This window comes from Mytilus galloprovincialis, chromosome 14, assembly GCF_965363235.1.
Source record: "Mytilus galloprovincialis chromosome 14, xbMytGall1.hap1.1, whole genome shotgun sequence".
Classification (NCBI taxonomy): Eukaryota; Metazoa; Mollusca; class Bivalvia; order Mytilida; family Mytilidae; genus Mytilus; species Mytilus galloprovincialis.
Window position 1 is genome coordinate 36,105,771 of NC_134851.1, and position 23,529 is coordinate 36,129,299.

General features: G+C 31.4%; 1 protein-coding gene across 3 annotated transcripts in view; it reads left to right on the top strand.

The window, feature by feature from the left end:
* Nucleotides 1–10,321: 10,321 nt before the first annotated feature.
* Nucleotides 10,322–23,529, top strand: part of LOC143058664 (uncharacterized) — a 46,780-nt gene continuing 33,572 nt past the window's right edge. For 2 of the 3 annotated variants that reach the window (XM_076232128.1, XM_076232126.1), the window contains exon 1: nt 10,322–10,397. The gene's annotated coding sequence lies outside the window, so the exon portion shown is untranslated. Of the gene's footprint in view, nt 10,398–23,159; nt 23,214–23,529 lie in introns of those variants that run through there. The other variant, XM_076232127.1, reaches the window with a different exon arrangement.

Genomic DNA, 23,529 nt, shown 5'->3' on the forward strand with positions numbered 1-23,529 from the left:
TTATTTTCTAAAACATGTGATACAAGTAGAAAATATCAATAAATTTTAAAAATATTATAATCAAACAAAACTCTGTTAAAATATTGTGTTCCAATTTTTTTGTTTGTCACTGGGTTGGTGTCGCATTGATATATACCAAACATTTATTCATCAATCAAGGTAAACCGAAAATGACTTAAAGTTTTTGATAATAATACTTTAACATATATTATTAACAATTCATAATCCTATGCGTTAATTAATTGCTAATAGGGTTTGCTAGAGTAAGTCGATGGCCCAAGACACAAGACAATAAATTATGTGACGGCTTGCAAAACACAGAGACGGCCCTGTTCTTAAACAGCCTATTTTTACAGTAGTGTATATTGTTAAAATACTTTACCAAAAAAACGTCATAGGCCTACGAATAAAATAAATTATTCTTTTGACATTTTTACCGAACACTCAGACACCGTTTTTATTTATTAGTATGTTTTAAATATCGAATTGCGATGTGGTTTTATGAACAATGCAAAATAAAACTGTGTGATTTCTTTATGTCCAATAAATAATCCAAGTGAGGTGAATGTTCTACGATTTCAATGTTGAATACACCGAGTCTTTGTTCGAATCAGTTATTGTGGAACCATACTTCTTAAAAATGTGCTTGAACGAAATTAAAAGTTATTTTTCATTATTTCTGATCACCAAGAAATAAAATAAAATTATTGATTATAGTTCAATTTTCTCACAGAGAGTGTCTGGTGTATCATGCATGGTCTCGTAGTAGCATGCTTCCCTCAAGTGCGGGTGAATAAGGGTTATTCACCGATTGAGCCAATCGGTTAACCGATGTTGTAATTGGCATTTGTTAATTGTTTTATTCGCTATATGCATGTGACCTTTACAAATGATGAAGTTGAAATCATCCCTTCGTACATTGTTCTGGCGCCATCACGAGTTGGTTGACCGTTATGGAATAACCGATTCACAGATGATATCGGATATGTTCCTTATGTCGTTACTACGACACCCTTCCCTTTTCACAAATGTTACTAACCGAACCGACTATTAACCGGATGTGTAATAACATGAGCAACATGACGGGTGCCACATGTGGAGCAGGATCTGCTTACCCTTCAGGAGCACCTGGGATCACCCCCAGTTTTTGATGGGGTTCGTGTTGCTTAGCCTGTAATTATTTTTCTTTGTTGGGGATGTTGTTTGTCTCTTTGTTTCTTTGTTTTTTTGCCACGACGTTATCGGTTTATTTCAATCTTTTAGTTTAAATGTCCCTCTGGTATCTTTCGCCCCTCTTTTACCGATTTGGAGTAAGTCCATTAATTTGTCGGATAAATATTGGAGTCAACAAATTGTAAACGGGTAGGATGACATGTTTTCCTGCGGATTATTACCTTGTGAACTACAGTACTATGTAGAACAATAAAAATCCAGGTCAGCGTGTCTGTCTTCATCAAAACATGCAGGGTTAAAAACATTTGTACTTTTCACCCATAATTCTAGGACCTTTTTGAAATTTTATTTCACCTGTGTTACTCTGATTTACATTTTAGATTTAGGAAAGCATCTGAATCAGTAGTTAATTTAGGAAATCATCTGTGAAAGTGGTAAATACGAAATGATGTGTCAGTTGTTAAGGTAGAAAACGGAGGTAAATGTAGGAAAGCATCAGTGTCAGTCCTCCGAGGAAAATTCAAAACGAAAAGACCCTAATCAAATGATAAAATCAAATGATAAAACACATCAAACAAATGGACAACAACTGTCATATTCCTGACTCTGTACAGACATTTTCCAATGTCGAAAATGGTGGATTGAACCTGGTTTTATAGCGCTAAACCGCTCACTTGTATGACGGTCGCATCACATTCCGTTATATTTGCAACGATGCGTATACAAAGCAGAAGCATGCGTGTCAGTAGTAAATAGGATAGCATGTGCGTCAGTGGTAAATTTTGAAAAGCTATATGTGAAAGTAGTATAAATGAAAGCATAAAAATGTGTCAGTGGTAAATTAAGGAAATCATATGTGTCAGTGGTAAAAAGGAAAGTATATATATGAGTCAGGGATAAATTAAGGAAAACATCTGTACCAGTGGTAAATCTCTTAATTCATCAACTGCCAGTGGTAAATTTCTGAAATTATCTGCGATAGTGTTAAATTTGAGAAATGATTTGAGCCAGAGGTAGATCTTTAAAACCATATTCGTCAATGTCATATCAATGAAATAATCTATATGAGTGGTAATTCCCAGAAATAATCTGTGTCGGTGGTACACCCCTGAACCCTAGCTGTCGATATGATCTTTGTCAGTGGTAAGTAAATCAATTAAAAAAAAAAAAAATCGATGTCATGCCGATGATATATTAGTTAGCTAATCGATCTATGTCGATGATAAATCAATTTTAATCTATGTCAATGGCATATCAATCATAAAATCTGGTTAGTTTATAAAACTCTGAAGCAATATTTTTAAATTAAAGGCAACATTTAATTTATCTGTATTGTTACCACAATGATATTTGTCCATTATTCATTTTCTTTTCAATTTTGGATATTCCATAACGAATAATGAACAATGAACAAGCACTGTCGTCAAATCATCAATTTGAGTGGTACGCCTTTGCAATCACCTATTCCTGTCATAAATCTGTGAAATCAATTAAAAAATTTCTCCGCAATTATATATCTACGTCAAAAACTGAAATATATTGGTAAATCATCCAAATTTCTTAAGACATTGCAAAGATAAGAATTATAATTGATATCAATTTTGAATAGAAATAGAAAATGCTGACGTGGCATCAAACAGCCCATCCATCAGTCCGTCGTGTTCACATACCACAACTATAAATCTACTATGTCACCATACAAAACAAAAGATTGTGTTTGTTTATTTTGTTTTCCATAAAGTTATCCTGACCGAACAACATAATCAAAAATATATGTAGTCATTTTTAATCATGGTTTGTCGCTGACCGAACAATAAAATGTGGTCATTTTGAGGCATGATTTAGCGTTTACTTGCTGTGTATAGACTGGAATTTTTTCAACTTCCTAGTTTTGGAGGCAAATTAAGTACAATGTACTAGATTTATATATATAAAAAGTATAGTTCATTATTTTTGTATGCGAATTTCGTTTATTTCAGTGGTAAAGTTGATGATGAGGAGAATGAGGATGATTATGATGAAAAAGAAGGAGGACAGCGATGACCATGACGACGAAGATGATGTTGACGACAACGACGACGACGACGATGATAACGATAATGACGACGATGAATTAGATGTTTTTACTAGGCAATTGTTTCAAAAATGTGTAGAAAAAAGTTATTCATCCATAGTTTTAAAGTCGAAAAACATGTACTCTTGTTTATTATTAGGTAATCATACCACATCTTTTGTATGTTCATGTTTATATATAAATATAAAAATATATAGAAAAAAAACGGTACCAAATTTATGATTTTCGTCAGTTAGATGACGGTGAATTTATTCAATTAACTTTCTGGTACATTTGATATCATAGTTTACTTTTTTTTGGAAATTAATAAATTCATTTATATTAGTAACTGTAGTAAATCATTCAAAGTTTGAAAGACATTATTTAAAAACATATATATTCTTTCGTTTATTTTATGATATTTTACTTTTTTATAGAAATATAAAATTAATCTATATAGACAAAATGGTACTAATTTTATGATTTTAGTCAGTTTTACTTGTTCTTTTAACACTTTTATATTTAATTATTACAAAAAGCGTCATTTTAATATAAACTATGCGTAAATAATTCTAAAAAAAAAGCAATATTGATCAGTAACTGACAAAGATTTTATGTTAAATCATAAACCTTTATGCGGTAACCTTGTTTCAATATTCCGATCACGAATTTGATTTTTATGACTGATTATATTTGAAAATCTGTCATACATTGCATTACTGTGTGTCCATATTGCCTTAGTTACCTTAAACAATAATGTTAGTACCTCATGAACTTTTTTAATAAACCAGAAACGCAATAAATGTTCACAAGAAAACATAAACATATAAGTTGTAGATATAGTATGTGTCGAAATGTGCTTAATGTGTATACAACAATATAAATAATTTAATAATGTGTCGGAAATTGAAAAGTAGTTGTCTAAAATATGTGATATAGGTTTTTAATTGACTTATATACGTTAAACTTTGTAAACTCTGAACTATTACCGTTACGGGACTTGTTAAACAGTTATATAAAAAAAGAAAGAACTTATGCGTAAACAGTATGAATCGTCTGTTGACCTTCCGATCTGACCGTTGATCTCAATATACAGGTCACTAGAGCGCAATTATTTCTGCACTGAAGAGAATCCTGTACGGCTTCTGATTGGATGATACGGGATAAGAATTACTTTTAATCAAAAGCTTTTCCTAGTAGGTTTAAAAAGTTCAAAGAATCAAATACACATTTTACAAAGTATAGAAAATATCTGCAATTTCTGCACGTCGGAAACATTCAAATTAGGACGTTTTCAACCAGCGAAAAAAAAGTAGACGATCTTTTTCAACTGTATGTTAAGTAAATTTTCTGCCACATGACCCTATATATTTTAACTGCTTCCCGTTTTTCTACTTTGTCTAGTCTTCGAGAAATAGAATGGGAACACCACTTGTACCCTTTAGAAAATGGCATTGCGAATAATTGCGCTCTTGTAACCAGTTAGACTGGATGGATCAATTGAGTTTAAGGTGCACGGTACCGAACACTTTGACTAAAAATGGATTTGGCTCTTTTAATTTTCATATTTTTTTTTTTACAAAATATTCACTTTGACCCTTTGACGAAAATATAAAAAAAAGCAAAAAAACTTGAACCACATACCTTCCCGGAAAAACTTGCTTATATATATAGTACTGTAGTTTGACAAACACTAATTTTGATAATTGAAAAGCTTGATATTGCCTTGATAATAATATTGATCTTTACTGACATGTTCAGCCTTTTCTTGAGCGTGGTAGTACAAGAAACTGTCCACAGAACGACTTGTCACCCTACCAGTACAAGAGGTCAATAAAATGTTAATGTAATATGAATATGAATATATATACTAGTATGTATTTGATCTCAGAGGTGGATTTAAGGGGGGCGCCCCTTTTTGGGAAAACAATTGGTTGCTTATATAGGGAATCACTGAAGCGTGACTGGAGCGGGCCCCCTCTTAGGCAGTCAGTGGGCCCCCTCTTATTACAATTTCTAGATCCGCCAGTAAATCTTGATCGACATATTGAGCTGTAGATTTAACTTTAAAGCTCCAGTCAAGTTAAAAGATCACAGTAAGAAATTTAGATGTCGTTTGTTTGACCTGATCGGCGATCGAACGTCGACATTCTGCACTTTACTTGCGTACAAATCCACAAAGGCGGTCCAGTTATGTAATATTACACGATGGGTATAGTTCATGGGAGTAGTTTTGTCGACTTTTTTCAAATATCGCTTTTCACATGCGAGATTATTTTCTCTTTTTCGATAAGGAGTCGATATGAGTCGCATCAAATGATAACCGTTTTACATTACAGCTTTTTAAAAGTCCAATAAGGCTAGAATGACAGTATAAAATGCAACAACAACTATATTGTATTGCTTGCACAATGTAAACGTATAACACCGACTAAGAATGTAACGCTCAGTTGGTTAAGCGGGATTCTTCTTTCGTAATCCCCTTACAAATAAAATTGTAAACACGCACTTCATCAACTGTTAAAATTGTGTATGACGTACATGATAATTCTGAAGAATCATTGAACTTCTTAGTTGCACTCACACAAAGATGCAGTACACATAACATGCATCAACACAATAAAATTTTTAAATGCATATATATATAACAAATGCGTTATAAAATATGAAATGATGATGATGTGTGAATACTCTCAATTAGTTTTGGATGGTGTAAACAATTATTAAAGAAAACAACCCTTTGAATCATTTCCTATGTGTGTATGTGTGTATGTGCGTGTTTGTGTGTGTAGGAAAGGAGTAAACACAGTTATTGTGGAAAAAAAGATATATATTCCAAATTATTTACTCAGATATTTAACCCCGCAGCATTTTTGCGCCTGTCCAAAGTCTGGCCTTCGTTTGTTTTGCATTTTTTTCTTCAATAATTTGCTCATTTGTATGTTTCGGACTTAAGCGGCCTTTTGCATTTGCGCCGATCTGCATTTCATTTGCGAGTATTTTTTCTTTCATTTGCTCCGATTTTTGTTTTATTTGCGCCGATTTTTTTACAGGTAGATAACAGGTTAATTACAGGTGAAAAGATATTAAATTAGCAAGTGTCCTAATACGAGAATTTATCGGGTCAACAAAATTCATTTCGGGTGAGCGATAAATTCCGCATTAAGACAATTGGACACTGTGTTAAAACCCTCTTGCTGCCGAAGGGACACATATGTCCATGGATAAATTTATGCAAGCTTCTCATCAATGCTGTAACTCTTTCAATTAAAATACCGAAGATAAAACAGAGTTATGTTTTCTCCAGTGGGTCCCAAATGTATTGGTCATTATGTCGTGACGTCATATATCGAATGACGTCGTTGTTTGGCATGTTACGTCACAGACGTTGTTCTATCGTATTTTCCGGCATATGAAATGCAACCTTGAAAAACGGTCGGCAGCAAGAGGGTTAACGAATTTATCCTGATTTTGTTATATTACATATTTTTATATTCAAATTCAATTTTAGGACAAAAAATATATTTTAGATATCAAATCTAAAACTGTGAAAATAAAAAAAATATCATGATTATGAATGCAAAGCAACTAAATTGGGTTTTTTTATTAGGTCAATGGTATAAGGGAGATAATTCCAATTGACGTGATAAAAAATTGTACTGAAATTTATTAGGACAATATCAGCCAATCAAATTGCGAGAAATTACTCTAAATCAGGATAAAAGAAGATGTGGTATCAGTGCCAATGAGACAACTCTCCATCCCTATCATGTTATTTTTATTTATCATCAAATACCACTTGTCGATAACGAAGGCCATCTTCTCTTTGTCTGGCATACGAACAGGTGGGGGCATTTCTAGAGGTAACGGTCTGGATTTCCTTGATAACATCCATAAAAACATCCATAAAACATATATGTTGTGGTGGTGTAAATAAAATTCTAATGCAATTTGTATGTAACAATTTTTTTCATTGGCTAAAAGTTGCCGTCAAATCCACAGTTGACCAGGCGTAACTAAGGAGGGACAACCATTTTGAAATGATTGAATCAACAAATGTTCGATTACTACTATATAATCCAAAATAAAACAACTCCTACCTCGAATTCTTCGTTTTAAAGTTATTTTATCCGAATTTGAAGCGTACAGGTAACGTAATAACCTCCAGTTTGTAAGTTTTCATTTGTATGACGTCACGTTTACCCATGACGTATTTGCGCCAAAATCATTCATGAAGTTTCGCGGATTTTTTTTTATTTGTTAAATTTATACATTTTTCCAAGTTTTATCGTATTATTTCTTTTTGAAATGCATTAGAATCGGAATAACAGACTCAGTACTGTAGTTGAAGAGTTGCCACCGTCAATTTTGATTCTCAACGGGTGCAGCTGTCCAGAAATGAGGTGGATAGCGTGACGTTGTGCATATTATATATATATGTACGACTTTAGTGTGCCTGCCATGCATTTTTCTCTGAACAAATACACTTATTTTATTAGGGGCCAGCTGAAGCCCGCCTACTATAAACGGAATATGCTGGATTTTCTCGCTGCGTTGAGCATGTTGAAGACCCATTGGTGGCATTGGGCTTTTTCTGCTCATTGGTCGGGTTATTGTCTCTTTGACACATTTCCCATTTCCATTCTTAATTTATTGGAAGTTGGGGTAAATGTAACTGTATTATTTTTGGAGACTACTTGATGTAGAAAAATCCTTTTAACCCCATGTATAGACGGAGTAATCATCGACATTCATATAATTGGTTGTAAAAGAAAGTCTTGCCATAACGCATTTTATGTATATCACTTTTTGCTGAGAATTTTCACTTGTTGAGGCCCCTCATAGGGATGTCAAAGTAACCACATAATCACAAAGTTTTTGCCAATATGATTACATATAAAATCATTAATTATCGTGTTAAGCAAGATAATCAAATAATCCAAAAGACAGTACTAGGTTTAGTAGGTTAATCATGAAATATTTGGTCTGCATAGTAATCAAATAATCACTATATAAAAGGTCAAGTAATCACATAATCAAACTAGAGGCTCTAAAGAGCCTGTATCGCTCACCTTGGTATATGTGAATATTAAACCAAGGACGCAAATAGATTCATGACAAAATTGTGTTTTGGTGATGGTGATGTGTTTGTACATCTTACTTTACTGAACATTCTTGCTGCTTACAATTATCTCTATCTATAATGAACTTGGCCAAGTAGTTTCAGTGGAAAATGTTAGTAAAAATTTACAAATTCTATGAAATTTTTTAAAAATTGACTATAAAGGACAATAACTCCTTAGGGGGTCAATTGACCATTTCAGTCATGCTGACTTATTTGTAAATCTTACTTTTCTGAACATTATTGCTGTTTACAGGTTATCTCTATAACCAAAAACAGCAAAATTTCCTTAAAATTACCAATTCAGGGGCAGCAACCTAACAACCAGTTGTCCAATTCATCTGAAAATTTTAGAGCAGATAGATCTGGACTTGATAAACATTTTCTCCCACTGTCAGATTTGCTCTAAATGCTTTGGTTTTTAAGTTATAAGCCCAAAACTGCATTTTACCCGTATGTTCTATTTTTAGCCATGGCGGCCATCTTGGTTGGTTGGCCGGATCACTGGACACAATTTTTAAACTAGATACCCCAATGATGATTGTGGCTAAGTTTGATTTTATTTGGCCCAGTAGTTTCAGAGTAGAAGATTTTTGTAAAAGATAACTAAGATTTACGAAAAATGGTTAAAAATTGACTATAAAAAGCAATAAAGGGGTCAACTGACCATTTTGGACCTGTTGACTTATTTGTAAATCTTACTTTGCTGAACATTTTTTCTATTTACAGTTTATCTCTATCTATAATAATATTCAAGAAAATAACCAAAAATAGCAAAAATTTCCTTAAAATTACCAATTCAGGGGCAGTAACCTAACAACAGGTTGTCCGATTCATCTGAAAATTTCAGGGCAGTTAGATCTTGACCTAATAAACAATTTTACTGCTGTCAGATTTGCTCTTATTGCTTTGGTTTTTGAGTTATAAGCCAAAAACTGCATTTTACCCCTATGTTCTATTTTTAGCCATGGCGGCCATCTTGGTTGGTTGGCCGGATCACTGGACACAATTTTTAAACTAGATACCCTAATTATGATTTTGGCCATATTTGGTTAAATTTGGCCAAGTAGTTTCAGAGAAGAAAATTTTTGTAAAAGATAACTAAGATTTACGAAAAATGGTTAAAAATTGACTATAAAGGGCAATAACTCCTAAAGGGGTCAACTGACCATTTTGGACCTGTTGACTTATTTGTAAATCTTATTTTGCTGAACATTATTGCTGTTTACAGTTTATCTCTATCTATGATAATATTCAAGATAATAACCATATAACGGCAAAATTTCCTTAAAATTGCCAATTCAGGGGCAGCAACCCAACAACCGGTTGTCCGATTCGTCTGACAATTTCAGGGCAAATAGATCTTGACTTAATAAACAATTTAATTCCGTCAGATTTGCTCTAAATGCTTTGGTTTCAGAGTTATAAGCCAAAAACTGCATTTGACCCCTATGTTCTATTTTTAGCCATGGCGGCCATCTTGGTTGGTTGGCCGGGTAACCGAACACATTTTTTAAACTAGATACCCCAATGATGATTGTGACCAAGTTTGGTTAAATTTGGCCAAGTAGTATCAGAGGAGAAGAATTTTGTAAAAGTTAACGACGACGGACGACGGACGACGGACGACGGACGCCGGACGCCAAGTGATGAGAAAAGCTCACTTGGCCCTTCGGGCCAGGTGAGCTAAAAAACATGAAGAGACTTTTTTACGACAGAAAAAGGACATAGATATCATTAACACTAATATTTTCTTTGCATGGAAAACCCCGAGTACTCCAGTACGCAGCGTAATTTATCATGTTGAACAGCTACATGTATAGGTTCAAGATATACAGGGAAAGGGGAAAGCCCCACTTAAGCAAAGTAACACCTCGATTCACGTTTATATATTGTTTTGTTGGTGTATATATATTTTCCCATGTAATGATCAAATATCGTCACGGTCTGATGGTTAATGATAGGTAATTTATGATTAGAAATCTATACGTTATTCTTTAGTCGAACCATGGTGTCTTGAATGAACGTTGGATATTTTTTTTAGGAATAGTAAGTCCTTTCTCTTATTTTCACAAACTTGACATTTCCCTAGTTTTTTTTTTTCTTAAAGTAAATATTTATTTATGAAGTAAATATAGTTTATAGGGAAAACATGACAATTTGTTATTAATGTTTTCTATTCATCTTGTCAACATGAACGAAATTAATTGTAATTTCAGAAAGTAAATAATAACCTCTAGAAAAACAGTAATTGTATCTCGTAAACAATTTGTAAAAAGTAAAGTGATATTTTTGAAAAATTGAAAGTTGATTGATAGTACAACACAAAGTTGAAGAAAAGCAAACTAAAGTAGATATCCGTCATATCGTTTGACAATCAACGCGTCTATCTATAATTATTTGTCAAAGTTATAAATTTGGTTATTCAAACACAGTATAGAAAGAAATATATCCAAGCAACATGCTCGAGAATGCACCAATGCTTAGAGAGCAACTATTTAACGTCAAGAGTAAAGGGAGTTATGTTTTTTTTGTTTGAGTCAGAACTTTTAGTTTCTGATTTTTCATCAATGTTATATACTTTTTTTTTGGAAAAAAAACACAATCCCCTTTAAATTGGAGGTTCAATGGTCGTTCCCTTCTATTTTCGAAACTCTTGTAATGATGTATTTGAAATTGAATAATTTATTGAAATAATTATTGTATATATATTATTCAGATCATATATATATTGGCAATATGTTTACTAGTTAGTATTTAATTGTCACAAACACTTCTATAATTGAACACGTAGATGTATTTATGTTCTAATTAACTTGGAACACTCTTCCTAAAATAACTTTATAAACAAAAGATGTAATATATTTACATGAATTTCATGTAAGGCGATTGTAATTGTATGTTTAACTTAACATTTAAGATCCGTAAATACATGTTGCATTAAACATATTTGTTTCTTAAAAAAATGTTATTCAACACAATGAAAAACGTTTACCTGAAACCTTTATTCATTTAAATAATTAAAATAAAATAAATGCAGCACAGAAGTTGCCGTTTTAAAATATAAATGACCTCGGCAATTCCACTATACATCAAAATGAAAATTGCGTTACGGCATCGGAATCACAATGTTTAATTGTAAGTTTTTGAAAATATAACCAATACCTGTATCTGTATCTGCATCAGACAATCCCTCCCTCACAGGAGCACTTCGTAAAGAATATCTACATTATGTTTTGAAACGTGAAATTGGACGTATCAAAATCTAAAGGACTATGAATAGTTTTTTTTGTTCAAACCCAAAATGAAAATAGCGTCACATCGTTGTGGGTAAATTTCCATTGTTTATGACGTTTTTATCACCCATTACAACGTTTTAGAGTACCTTATGCAAATATAATATAAATTTTACTATTATTCAACGCTTCGTCTGGTATAGACCGAGGATATTTTTCTCAGTATTTTATTATTTTTAATGTCTGACTATTACAACATTTAACGCAGACTGTTGCATATTAAAAAAAATATATATACATGCCCCTCTTTCTGGCCAAATCGCTCCCTAACTCTCGAAATTTTTTTAATGTCTTTCTTGAGGCGAATGTAAACATCAAACATCAATTAAATTTAAGCTGGCTAAAACCAGGTTCAATCAACCGTTTTCTACATCATAAACGCCTGTACCAAGTCAGGAGTATGACAGTTGTTATCAATTTGTTTGATGTGTTTAATTTTTTATTTTGCCATTAATTTTGTTTAAAAACTTTCCGTTTTGAATTTTCCATCGGTTAATCAACATGCCATACATTGAATGCTGTATTCGTGAGTGCAACCTACATTTTAAAACGACAATGCAAGCAATGTTTACTTACTGAAGTGTATATTATTCAGGTCATTTTTATAATCCACTTTATAATGTATTCGCCTCTCAGGTTTGGAATGTATATTGTCTGAGTTTTACAACACTTTTCATGACTATTGTAAACACATTTTCAGTCATTTAACGAGACGATTTAACAATTTAATAAAATAAATATAGGTCAGGAATGCACTTGTTTGTTTTGATGTGCTTTTATGGTGGGGATTGCATCGGGATCTATTGTGTAAATCATCATCAATATTTGTAATAAAACAGTATCACATGATTATTACGACGTAATAATAATCGGTGACGTAAATATTGTCATATTTATTGCATTAATCCTGTCTTTATGGCGATGTATACTCATTGTCTACATAGTTTGTATCATTAATAATAATAAATTTCGTAAATGAAATTGTAAAAATGATATTACAAAAGAAAGTATTCACGCCAATACCACCATACTTATAGGCACAATATCAAAAATAAAATATTAAATGCAAAAAACGCAACAATATATCGAAATCAGAATTATGAACTCTGACATAAGTGTCTTTCCAAGTTTTACAATAATTGCGCATCAAAATGTGCATTTAAAAGTTTATGAGATGATACAATGACATAATAACCTGTATGATGTTAAACTGAACTAAATTATAGACAATGCACGATTGATTTATGCATTAATATCGTTGTATAACAGGATCAAACTTTTTTTGATCTTAATTTATCGATTTGTAAAGTGCATGGACCCTTTGTGCGTTGACTGAATTAATATCGCAGTATATAACGAAGTTGGATTGAATTATCATAGAACGAAAACGAAAAGACTTCGATGTAGATAGGGCAATAATCAAATTAACAATTTTCAAAGTGTACGGACCAATTGTTCGTTGATTGAATAAATAGTTTCAGTATATAACGAAGTGGGATTTAAGTAACATAGTCCGGAAGCGAAAAGTCTTCGATGCATACAGGTAATGCAATAATTGTATTAATAATTTGAACTGTGAGTATGTTATTTTTATCATATATAGATAACTTTATTTACTGATAGATGTTTCCACTTTAGTATTAAATTTGGCATGTCACACGTTTGAAGTAAAATCACAAAAATGTTTCATTGAATATATAATGAAATATACATTGCTCTGTAATTAGGACATGATAGATCTTATATATCTTTTTTAAACAAACGGCAACTTTTAATCATATCTTGGAATTTGATGCAACTGTCATACAAGTTAGAGGTTTAGCTAGCTATAAAACCAGATTTAACCCACCATTTTCTACATAAGAAAATGTAGAAAATGCCTGTACTAAGTCTGGAATATGACAGTTGTTAACCATTCGTTTGAGCTTTTGATTTTGTCATTTGATTAAGAACTTTCCATTTTGAATTTTCTTAGTTCAGTATTTTTGTGATTTTACTTTTTCCATTGTTTTTGGTTGTTTTGTCTGTAGGACTGTTTAGAAAGATTTGAATAATAATGTTCGTAATGGCTCGCGGCACATGTAACAACTTGTTTCTGCAAGAGTCTAGTAACATGTTCCTGTAGGGTGCCATCTTATAGCGGACTGTAACACTGTGCCGTCTGACTATCACGTTCTAATTCCGACTAAATGCTCCAGTTTTATACAATGCATTATTATCATGTTTTCATTCTGAATATGGGTGAGACTTCTTCCAATCAACTTCTACATAGCATGGTGAAATTTAGGGTAAAACATTTTTGGATATGGAAACCTAACTTTGCTTTTGTTTTCAATGAAATACAATATAAAATAATTCTTTTATGAGCAAATATAATAGTTCTTTATTTCAACAAAACATAAAATATAACACGATTTAATTAGACACTCATAAATATTCATAGAATTATTGACTTATTTTGAAATTATGCAAATAAAGGAAACAGTAATTTGTATTACAAGTTTAAATTTCTCTCATTATTGGTGTTACACAATGAAAATCAATCATTAAGATTGAAAGATGTTGATTCATTAAAATAACTCCGACAGCCATTATTAGCCAAACTATTTGTTTTAATGCGACTATTTTCACTTACACTAAACTAGATTTTAGCGCTCTAATGCGACTATTTTCACTTACACTAAACTAGATTTTAGCGCTCTAATGCGACTATTTTCATTTACACTAAACTAGATTTTAGCGCTCTAATGCGACTATTTTCATTTACACTAAACTAGATTTTAGCGCTCTAATGCGACTATTTTCACTTACACTAAACTAGATTTAAAATTTGATGTTAATAAGCACTGCAAAGATATAAATATATCACAATGACGTTTTTTTCTTTATAATTATAAGCTAAATCCAGCGATCTCTGTATATTCAAAAGAAAATGCGGGGAATATAAGAATAATCAATTATTCTAGGAAATTACATAACTTACACCCACTAAATTCATAGCATGGGTACATGTGTCAGAAGTAGGGGTTAACCACAGGATAATTAGTCATCGACATTCGACACAAATAAAATAAGGAAACAAATATTGTCCAGTAAAATCCCCAAGTAATCCGAATTTAAAAATTAAACAAACATACCACTTTATTCTGATATAGTTGAATTTCAAAAAACAAAATGATCATGCACATATGTTAACCCTTTTTTTGGCCTCATCAAGTCATGACCCCGGATATATCTCAATCAAGTTACATGGACAATGTAAATGAAGCGTTAGTATATCAAACTTGTACAAATGTCGAAAAAAAACCATGTTAACATTACTATTTAATATCATAATAACAGTACTTGTGAATAAGACAAATATGTTTTCACTCATATATTCATGTTTAGTATTAATAAAGACAAGTGTTATGCCCCAAAAAAAAATATATGTTTTTCAAGGCTTAGACTGATTATGTAAAAGAAAAATCCTTACACATAAAAAGTTCAAGGAGCCTAAAAACTTGCGTAACTGTGAGAATTTAAGTATAATGATAAAATAGTAAGAAAATACGTACACGTATACTAAGTTGACAATTTATAATCACCAAAACGTAATAAGAAACGTTCATGTATTAGCACGTTTTTGCTTTTGTATATGTCGAATAAAAGTACATGTAGATATATTTATAGATCGATTTATACGACTGACATCGAGCTGCACAACCCAGCCATACTAAAACAACTTTGGTATAAGACTAAATTGATATACCGGCATTATTACAAAATATTGAATTTCAAGGCAAGGGGAAGTTATAAAAGTAACAAAATCGAAAAGCTATCAATCAAAGGAACAAGCGAAAACCAACCGCCATATTCTAGACTCAGTCTTGCTACAGAAAAAAATGATAGTTTAACCTGGTTTTTCAACTAGTTGTCCAACTTGACAGTTGGTTATATTAAAAGAAATCGAGGGGCCAACCCACACAGACAGAGTTGATCAGTGTGACAATAATTTGGTTCTGCATCCATAACTGTGTAAACATACATAACAGGCATACAACACAATTGACTTAACAATTTAAACACACATACAAATTTTGAATTTGACAATGACATCAACAACAAAAACGTTTTTGTTATGTTTTTGTTATTGAAAGTACAGTTATGTGAAAGTGTAACAACTATTAATCTCTCCTTAAATTTTAGATAATCATTGAATCGGTTTTTTTGCAATTCAACATAGATATCATACATCACAAAGTATGAGAACCCTTTTCGCAGCACCTGATTTCATTTTGTTTTAATATTTATTTTTTTAGTCAATGTATGCTTATTGTGTCTGTCTTCTACCTTTTATACATCTTCTTTTATACATCATTTTGACTAGGTTTTTCTGATTTTGACTGGAAACGTTGTTTTTATATGATCATCATATTAATACCTCCAAAATGGAGATGAGCGGTTAATGAAAAATATAATGTAAACGGATTAAAAAAACGTTAAATACATTCTAGATTTGTTTTTGTCATAAATAAGAAAGGAAGCCCATACAATTTTTCTTATTAATAATTGTTTATATGTAGCCGTTTCTTGATTGATCGTCATGATCTACAAAACATGTGGATAATATTTCAAATTTTTAAAATGGCGTCCGATCTAACATAATACTATTACATGAAAATTTAATCACGGAAAGTTATAACTGATTGGCAAATTTCACAGTCAAAATGATTTACATAAAATATTAAGTGTTTAACTTCTACTACTTAGACATAAAATTACTCTATAGTGAAACCTGTCTAAACAAAATCTTACACGAACCTTATATCTGTGTAAACAAAACATGTTCTATAGTGTAGTGATATTAAACTTTTAGCATTTTGAACCTGGTTATAGTGAACCTCTACCAGAAGCGAACACAATCTTTAGTCCCGACGAGGTTTTGTTTAGAATTATGTTAGTCAAATAGTAAAAAAATAAAATTAGTAGCTGCATATTTTATGTGGAGAACACTATTTTTCATAAGTTGCATGATTAAAATTTGAAATATCATTTCACTATTATAAAAAAAACAAAACAATATACACAGACAGAACAAAATACATAGTGAGAAATGTCTGTTATGTTAACAATTTAATAATTCATAGAGCGACCCTCCTAAATAACGGTCAGTTATGCGGTCAGGTATGTAATTTTCATACAGGCAATAAAACAACAAATAACATGAGTTATATTACTTTACATAAACATTTAATATTGTATAGAATTATAATAGTAATGCAACAGGGATGTCCATTATACGATCACGTTAAAGTAAATAGTCATTACAAGTGATTTAATTTTACAGTATCAGGTTTTGAAACGTCGAATCATTGTAAGTTAAAGACTTCAGTTGGTACACTATAAAAAAAGTTTCAGAAGGACATTTTTACAATCTGGCAGTAGCCAAAATTCTTGTACGATATACATCCACATAACAAATAAGAATAAGTGCCAATGAGTACTGCTGTGTCTTTCACCTCAATTATTGGTGTATCTGTTCATTAAAGGGGCAGTAGCTGTAAAATTCACCAATTTGACACAAATTCTCATTTTTGATTTATCCAAATTATAAAAAAAGTATTAAATAAACTATTAACAGGACATATGCCCGATGATATGTAGCTTTGTTCTGTAGGTATCGTAGTCTAGACTCCATCAAATTAACTATTGAGATGACCCCGAAAACAACCGACGTTCACATAACTCTAGCACGATATAAACATAAACATAAATGTAAATAGATATATGGACCTCGTGCAAATGGATTTTTCTATGTCTGTTTGATTTAAATTTTAAGGTTAAAAAATTAATTTAATTTATTTTCGATTTAACCTGTATATAAACGATTTGTTTTGATCGAATCAGTCATTCAACTGATTTACCTTTGTTTCACTTTCAATGTTGACATTGTTTTCTTTTAATAGCCTTACTTTCATCAATTATGCATTATCCATCTCTAGTTTAGGGGTTAAATGGAAGTTCATATGAATACGGATTCACTGAGGTCACTCACTTGCAAGTGAATAATTCATCATCGATGTTTTTTTTAGCTTATTTTAGCAAAATTGAATCATACAGGCTGTCAATAGCGACTTCTCATCTCACTATTTCACTTTAATTAATGATTGAACAAAAACCAAAAAAAAATAATTTGATTTTTTATGTATCTCGTAGCTAGTGCCCCCTCATAAGAATTTGAAAAGTATTTCTATTCAAAAAAGTATTTTCATTCAGAAAAGTAGTTCTATCTACTAGATAGTACAAAGCCTTTTCATTATTTAAAACAAAAAATGTAAGCTATTTATTTCAAGATATAATTCACGAGGTACAAATGTACCACACATAAATTGGAAATCAGCTTTGAGTACCAGTCACATTTTATTAATTAACAGTTTAATAAAATAATAAATTTTATTTATCGTTTTCGCTGTACAAAACTTCAATCAATATATGATTTAAAGTGATTTATTATAACAGTTTGTCATATAGGAGTCATTCAAACATAAGTGTATTTCAATGAATCAATGTACACAATCGTTGTTTAATTGATACACTTTTTTTTTGCATTTGCAATTCATAACATATTCCTTAAAAGTTTGTGATGGTTTATTATATTTCCATTTTTTAAAACAGCCTAACTTGAATAGTTTTGTTATTTTGGATTGTATAAACTGCGTTAGTGCTACAGACTTAACAGAAGGTATTATATTAAAACGTTATTATTATATTTTAGACGTGTACTTTTAATTACATAAATAAATGACAGAAAGAAGGTCATCATTATATCTTGTATAAAAATCAGTTAGCATCTTTTTAAATTAAACGTAAAATACGACCTGTAAAAACCATGTGAAATGGGTGTGTGTGTTAATATGGGTGAGTTGGGATGGGTTGGGGTTAACAATCTGAATCGCACATACTCCATCGAACATAGAGAGAAGTTTAATCGACTGGATACGCATCCCATAAAGGCAGAAGTCAGAAATGTAATAAGAAGCTACAGTCGACTACCGATGTTCAAAAAGTTTAAATTCAGATCGAATGTACAAACTACGTAATAAGGAGAATATGTCCATAGTATACAGATACTCCACTCGCAGTATCATTTCTATGTTTAGTGGACCGTGAAATGGAAATAAAAAATCTAATTAAACTATAAAGATCATATCATAGGACACATGTGTACTACGTTTTAAATTGATTGGACTTCAACTTATCAAAAACCGAAAAAAACAAGGCATGAACTGGTAAAATCCGTCGTGCTACTCATGAAAGTAAAATCAGCTGATAAGGCACATCCGGTAATGTCACAAACAAGGAAAAGGGGACATAATTGGGACTACAAATCCCCAGTTGTCAGCTTTAAAAAACATATATCGATCTTATACAGAAAATATAATATAAGAAGATATGAAGGCTGTTTTTTGATGCATGAAGATGATAACAACATATGATATCACTGGAATAGGATCATTCAGAATGGCACGAATTATAATGTGATACTCTATTAACATTAAAAAAAAGTGAATTTGCGAAATATCTCCAAGATCTGTGTTTAATTTTATTTTTGCACATGTTTTATATACTAACAGAACATTTTCAGAAATGCTTCACTGCACTGCATTTGTCAAAGTAATATTCCCGAAAAGTAATTAGAAATGGTAAAGTTGAAAAAATAAAATCGGTTTTAAATTAAGATGCATTATAAAAAAGCGTAATGTAATGACATAATTTCTCGAAAATGGTTGACGGATGTATTGATATTCATTTGCATAAAGTCGATTTTAATCCGACGCATCTCATTTGATTCTGAAATAAAATGCACCAAACACTTTATAATTATGAATATCATTAAGTGAAGAAAAAAGCAAAAAATAAATAAATAAATAAAACACCTCGCTTACTATCAATTTCTATGCGTAGACGATGTTTCCCCCCCTCCGACAAAAAGAGTTGAAAGAGTGTGAGCTAATAAAAACACATCCACCATGACTGCCAAAGTTATTACCCCTGTTTAACTCATTGTTACGATTTACCATGATCAATGAAAGATTTTATTGCACACTATTCATATAAAAATTATTAACCGACAATAACATGGTCTGAATGGTATATACGAAAAGGACAGAGTGGTACATAACTGTCTATGCTTCTTTGTTCACATATAGATATACTTTAATTAGGTCAAGTTCATAATGTCAAAGTACATGAATAGTTTTAGTGACCATCTATTGTGTGGTATTTAAATATTTTTATTTACAATCTGAAAACGCTAATCGTGTAACATTTTGTATGTAAAATTATTGAAAAAAATACTTATGTTAACCAACGACGATCTATAGTGAATGTTTTTGTAACATATCAAATAGCCTAAACAATCACAAATTACATATATAATAAACAGTTCTTTTTGTAAAGTTTACCGTATAAGACCAGGAATATAACAGTTGTTATCCATTCGTTTGAAGTGTTTGGGCTTTTGTTCTTGCCCTTTTATAATGAATTTTCTGCTTTGAATTTTCGCGTGTAACTTTAATGTAAGAAGTTGTGGTCAATGGTTCCAATACGAATTATTAAAATGGTATTGATTCATCTGCTGTGTACATATTAAAATTCAAATATGATTTATAGTGAAACTACACGTTAGGTTAGAATTTGGTTTGAATCAAATGTCTTTAATTTCTGTATCATTTTCTGAAAGTTTTTACTCAGATGACTACGAAAATGTTTGAATTGCAGTTTGCTGTATGCCGTCTTTTTTCATTATTTGTTGCATAGCTGAGACTGAACATCTCGATATCCACGATTAACACGTGGTAGTGCCACACGTTCAACAGGATCTGCATTCCTTAATTGCAACTGAGATCTCCCGGTGGTTTTTGGAGTTAGTGTTAATCAGTTTTTAGTTTTCTATGTTGTATTTTTTAGCTGACGAAAATAACACTTTATGAATATTGTGCGTCAAAAGTCTATTGTTTTGTCTTCTTTTTGCGATGATTTTGTCAGTTTTTTGTCGACTTATGAGCTTTTATTCTTTCTTCCTACTCCTTCTTAGGTTCGTCAACAAATTGAAAAAATTCCAATAAAAAAACATTCGTGTACATTTCATTGTTTGAAAAACTGCCCTATATAGTGCTTTTTATAACATATAGTAGTACGATGTTAAGTAAAATATTTCCACATTGTTTTTACATACGTTATTGACGTTTATATAGCAATAAGGAAACACATGACTTAAGCTACAGGTGGTTTATATGAACGTGAAGTCTTTTACAGGATGCTGTCTGTGGCAAGTCAATCAAAATAGACTATAAAAATGAAACGCAGACAAGGTATCTATTTTTTTTCTCAACTATGAACATTCCTCCTTCCTATGTAATCAAAATAGACTATGAAAAAGGAACGCAGACAAGGCATTTTTTTTTGTCTCAACCATTGGTTTTCCTCCGTCGTATGAACGCACAAGGGTACAGTTTTAGAACAACGTAATCTTAGAATATTCCTTTTACGGGACGAAGTTTATATTTCTATACAGCATTTGTTTTCTTTGACGATTGTTTTGGTCAATAATTACATTAGATGTATGTTTCATTATAATACTTTATTCTGATTGGCTTACTGCACATCACATGTTATTCCGTAAGCAGTTGCATTGCTCAATACAACTTTTCATTCATGAAAACACGTGGTTCAACAATAAAGTGCACAGGTGATTTAAATAAAAAATATGTAAAATTCGTGTTTTCATGATCATAGCTAAAAAATGTAATTATAAGTATTGAATGCTTCTTTTTGTAACTTTATAGGGTTGTAAAAGCGTTGACCGTGCGCACATTTTTAGAATGAAGCGCTTCCGCGCTTCATACAAAATGTACTTCGGTCAACGCTTTTACACCCCAATAAATTTACAAAAAGAAGCATTCAATTCTTAAATGAATTGTTAAAAGAAGATTTATGATCAATATACAGGATGCTGTCTGTGGCAAGTCAATCGCAATAGACTATAAAAATTGAAACGCAGACAAGGCAACTTATGTTTTGTCTAAACTATGTGTATTCCTACTTTGTATAAACGCACAAGGATACAGAAGAAGAACTTCATAATATTAGAAAATTTTAGTTACGATATTATAGGAGAACAACAATATTCTATGTCGATTGTTTTGGTTGAAGGATTGTAAAAAGGAGATTGATGATCAATTTTAATTTAATAAGTAACACTAACATGACTAAGCAATTTATCTAAACTAATTTTGATATCGATGCAAAATTCAAATGTGGTATTACCAAAGCGGTAAAAATTCAATACCAGATTATAACAAACGCGAAATAAAATATGTTAAAACAAAACTAATTTAAAAACAATGATTAAGCCCAAAATTCTTAATTAAAATGCGGATGTTTAATATATAGCATCTGCTTTAAGGCCTATCTGATATAATGTTGTCTAAAATCAGGAACAAGGCAACAAGACCCGGAACAGGTTGAATAGAAACTCCTAACCCATATTGGTTTTGAGTATTAGGCGATGACTTTCATCTTTAGATAGGTTCGGATTCTTTTTATATATCAAGTAGTGTTTGATGCTTCAGGGTATTGATTAAGTATTTGAGGTAAATTATCGCTTAATACTTGTTGTAGACGACGCTCGTGTATTGGTTGATGTTTTATTTAATTAAGTCATTGATAGATTCTGAAAAATGAGATTTTGTAGTTCCCCTGATGTGCTTTAAGGGACTGATAGTTTTTCTTTCGTTTACGTTATTTCCTTATTGACTAATTTGTTAACTAAAATATTTTAAAAGAATCTAAGGTATCTTAACGTGGTTTTGGTAAACCATTAAACTATCTTGATTTCCGTATGTGATATTTCTATGTGGGTTGTGATTGCTGAAAATGGTATATATAGTCTAGTCGATTGAAGTCATTACTAAACAAATATTTGATAACCTCAGATATCTTTAGTGTAGTTTTTGCTTTATCTCAGGTAATTAAGGTTTCCTTGTGTATTTCTAGGTGAATTTTGTGATTCAAGATGTTTAAAACTGCTGTATGTCGCGTAAGATACATGGGCAGACATCTTAATTGAGAGCAATACTGATTTTATGTTATGACTGAATTCCGTCTATGTTATTTTGGTATCAAATATTCTGTGCTTTTTTATTTTTTGATAGACGTAGTTATTATTTGTTTCCGGTTGACACTATAATAATTACATGCTAATGTTTTCTGTCAGATTATGTTTGTATGGTCGCATGCACTCCCTCACGGAAGTATATTGACTCCTGTCTCAAAGCAAATATATAAGTTAAACTGCACATGTTCCTGGTGATGTCATCTGTAATTTGTTGTGTTACTTAGTATGTAAAAGTCTTTAACCTTTATTCCGACCATTGTTTTCTTTCATTTCATAACTCGATTTGTATTACGTGCATTGTTTTGATAAATCAAACTAAATAAGAAACGTTCATTCAAACGCTTTATTCATTAGATTAAATATTAGCTTAACTTGATGGTGAACCTCGGAAATTTATGAATTATTCAGGTAAGTAAATATGGTAGTATTTTCAATAGTTATACATGTTATACATGTATTGATTAAAAATGATTTCTAATTTAAAATATTCATTTTAAAAACTCTTTTTATTCTAAATTTTATATCAAATCTATTGCTTTCGTCCTGCTTGACTAATATCATCCGTTGCCTGGAATATGACTTGCAAGGCTCCAGGAGTAAGTCGTATTTGGTTAGAGTTTAAGCAAGGAAAGGACATTCAGTTTTCCATAAGACAGATTGAACGAATCTAAACGAATCTTAGACACTTATATATTTCGTAACATTTCAAATAGATGTCTGAGAC